The sequence below is a fragment of the Myotis davidii genome, unplaced genomic scaffold, assembly GCF_000327345.1.
Source record: "Myotis davidii unplaced genomic scaffold, ASM32734v1 scaffold540, whole genome shotgun sequence".
NCBI classification, from domain to species: Eukaryota; Metazoa; Chordata; class Mammalia; order Chiroptera; family Vespertilionidae; genus Myotis; species Myotis davidii.
In genome coordinates, this window is record NW_006292916.1 from 1296636 (window position 1) to 1300640 (window position 4005).

Genomic DNA, 4005 nt, shown 5'->3' on the forward strand with positions numbered 1-4005 from the left:
AGCGGCCCCTTTGAGTCTCAATAAAATAGTCTCTTTACTTCTAGTTGTAGAATTTCTAGTCAGCCAACCCGCCTGTGTTTCTGGATGTTGTGGGTCCCTGGTTCAAGCTTAATTTGAATTGGTTGTTCAAGGCGGCAATCTCCGGCGTTAACCTATGCCGCCATCTTCGTTTCTCTCCTCCCATCAATTATTGATTGAGGATTGCTTCCAGGGAGCTCAAATTCCCTGGAACTTCTGCCCTGCTTCTAGAGTAGGCAAAACAGGCTTAAGTGGCCAGAGAAAGTGCTCAGCAAAGGGAGTTTAGGTGCTGGCAGCTGGAAGTGGGTCTAGTCTAGACAGAAATGATAAGGACAAGAGGCTATGGGTAGGGAAATAATAGCATCTGCCACATAGTCTTTGAAGACTTCCTGTGTGCAAGGCAGTCATATAATAGTCACCGAGGTGGATTTTGTCTGTCTTCACAGAGCTTACAGTTTACTAGAGGAGACAAACAAGTAACCAGAGAGTGCCCAAAGTCTGAGGTATTTTGTGATGATAGAAAACATAAGTGTGCCAGGGAAGGCATCCTAGAGAAGGTAGCGTCTAATCTAGACCTGCATTTCACTGGAAATATTGCCAGTTGAGAGGAGCAGCATGTGCAAAGGTTCTGAGGAGAGTGAATTTGTGGCAACTTTTGAGAATCTATGAGAAATTTGGTATGCCGGATTGTAGACTTCAAGGTGAGGATGCTGGAGGAGGGGCTGGATGATGGAGAACTTGGAAAACTGGGCAGTTCCTAAAGATATTTTCTTCCCAAGACCAATCTATTTTCAATTACTATTTAAAGTCCTAACATTTTCCTCTCTATTTTAATCTTGCATGCAACCATTTCTTATATACATAACTTTTTAAGCATTCTAAATAGAAAATCTGACAAAGATTTATTAAGTTTTGTTACATTTTAAATTAACATACAATTGAAAAATTATTTCTGTTCTTAGATTCAATGGTTGGTTCAAGAAGTATTTACAAAGAGCCCTGACCTTAAGATACTAAAAATATGTAATGGGAGGGAGAATCCAAAATGGCAGCAGAGTAAGTAGAAGGTACACTGACACTCACCCAGGACCAGAGTGGAATTACAACTAGAATAAAGAAAACCCATCCTGAATAATCAACTGAATAATGGCTGGAGAGAACCCTGATAACCAAAGATGGACAGTGGAGACCATATAAGGACTGGTACAAAGTGTGGAGCCCCAAAAGGGCTCACCAGATACCCACAGGCAGCAGCTGTAGTTCCAGAGAAATATCTCAGCTGAAGGAGATTCACACTGAGAACTCTGGGGTCTAAACCCCAAGTTGGTGCCCAGAACACTAAAACTGAGAAAGTTGCCCACATAACATCTGGCTGTGAAAATCAGCAGGGTTGCTGTCTGACAGGGAGAGATAGCTGGAAATGCAGGCACCCTCTTAAAAGGCCAATGCACAAAATTTCATGTGCAACCACTCACCTTGGGTTCTGGCACAGGGAGGGCAGAGTGGACTAGAGCTTTGTGAGGAGAATCCAGAGTTGGGGGGCTCTGGAGTTAGATCTCAGAAGGCAGTCACACCCATTTCCTGTGATGAGTCATTCCCTAAGCGTTCTTGCTTTCTTCAGCAGATCTTTACCATCTAGGCAGCTTTTGCTGGAGGAGGGGCTGGATGATGGAGAACTTGGAAAACTGGGCAGTTCCTAAGGATATTTTCTTAGGAGGGGGGAAGAGGGAAAAGCAATTGCCCCACCCTGTGGAGTCCACACCTTGCTGTGGTTGATAGCCTGAGGCTAATCAAGACTGAATAACAATCAGACTGCAGGCAGAAGTAGATCCTTGGAGGTTTTGAGTCTTTGCCTAATCTCTTTCAGGGCCTGGAGCTAGGAAAAATAGACCTCAAGTGCACATCTTGGTCCTTTTCAAAGGAACCCAGCCCCAGCAGAGGGGTCCACAAGCTATGGATTGCTGATAGCTATCACAAGAGACAACAAAGGTCACTACATAATACTAAAGAGATCAATCCAACAAGAGACTATAACTCTGGTAAACATATATGCACCTACGATAGAAGCACCTAAATATACTTAAAAAACTTCTGGGGGACTTTAAGGAAGAGCTCAACAGCAATACAGTCATAGTAGGGGACTTTAACACCCCACTGACTTCATTGGATAGATCTTTCAGACAGAAAATTAATGAAGAAACAGTGACTCTAAATGACACGCTGGATCAGATGGATTTAATTGATAGATTTAATCAGATGGATTTATAAAACATTTTACCCCAAGTATATCTTCTCAAGTGCACATGGGTCATTCTCAAAGATAGACCACATATTAGGACATAAAATAAGTCTCTACAAGTTCAAGAAGATTGAAATCATATCAAGCATCTTCTCAGATCAGAATGGAATGAAATTAGAATTCAACTATAGTGGCTGCATCAGGATAAAGTTCAACCTCTCTTTCCCAGCCACCAGAAACTCATTGAAGTGGAGGATGAATGCAAACTTCGCACCTTTTATGAGAAGCATATGGCCAAAGAAGTTGCTGCTGAGTATCTGGGTGAAGAATCAATGGTGGGAATAACAAACAAGGTTTCCCCATGAAGCAGGGTGTCTTGACCCATGGCCAAGTCAGCCTGATGCTGAGGAAGCAGCACTCCTGTTACAGACCAAGAACTGGAGAGAGAAAACACAAATCTGTTCAGGGTTGCATTGTGGATGCCAATCTTAGTGTTCTCAAATGGTTATTGTAAAAAAAGGGGAGAGAGCTATTCCTGGTGTCACTGATACCACTGTGCCTTGGTGCCCGGGCCCCAAAGGCTCTACCAGAATCTGTAAACTTTTCAATCTCTCTAAAGAAGATGATGTCTGCAAATATGTTGTGAGAAAGCCTCTGAACAAAGAATGTAAGAAGCCTACGACTAAAGCACCCAAGATTCAGTGTCTTGTTATTCCAGGTGTCCTGCAATACAAATGTCAGTGTATAGCTCTGAAGAAACAACGTTCTAAGAAAAATAAGAAAGAGGCTGCAGGATATGCTAAACTTTTGGCTAAAATAATGAAGGAGGCCAAAGAAAAACACCAGGAACAGATTGCCAAGAGATGTAAACTGTCTTCTCTGAGAGCTTCTACCTGTAAGTTTGAGTCCAGTCAAAAATGAGATTTTTTAACAGTAACAAATAAAGGAGAGCAAATATAAAAAGGAAAGAAATAAACTACAGTAAAAACACGAAAAAATGTTGAAACACATGGAGGCATGTTATTAAACAATGGAAGGGTTATCAATGAGATCAAGAAAAAAATAAAAAACTTCCTGGAAACAAATGAAAATGAACACACAAGAATCCAAAATCTCTGGGACAGAGTAAAATCATTCCTGTGAGGGAAGTTCATAGCACAACAGGCCTACCTCAAAACAAAAAAACAAATCAAGAAAAATTAATAATGATAAACTACTTAACCTTACAACTTAAAGAATTAGAAAGAGAACAAGAAAAGCACAGAAATAAAGATTAGAGCAGAAATAAACGACATAAAGATTTAAAAAAACAACAACAAAAAAACCCAAAAGATCAATTAAACTAAGAAGTAGTAAAAGATAAACAAGATTGATGCACCTTTTGCCAGATCATCAAGAAAAAAGAGAGAGAGAGAGAGACCTCCCCCCCAAAAAAATCAGAAACAAAAGTGGTGAAATAACAGCTGACACCGCAGAAATACAAAGAATTGTAAGACAATACTATGAACAACTATATGCCAACAAGCTGGACAATGTGGATGAAATGGACAAGTTTCTAGAAAAATATAATCTTCCAAAACTGAATCAGAAAACCTGAATAGGCCAATAACAAATGATAAAATTGAAGCGGTAATAATAATAATAAAAAAATTCTCAGCAAACTAAAGCCCTGGTCCAGATGGCTTCACAGGGAAGTTTTACCAAACGTTCAAAGAACTAACACCTATCCTCCTCAAATTATTCCAAAA

The 4005-nt window shown here is 40.2% G+C and overlaps 1 pseudogene; it reads left to right on the forward strand.

Annotated features, from left to right (window-relative positions):
* Positions 1–2425: 2425 nt before the first annotated feature.
* LOC102772687 lies at positions 2426–3196 on the forward strand (annotated as a pseudogene).
* The last annotated feature ends 809 nt before the right edge of the window (positions 3197–4005 follow it).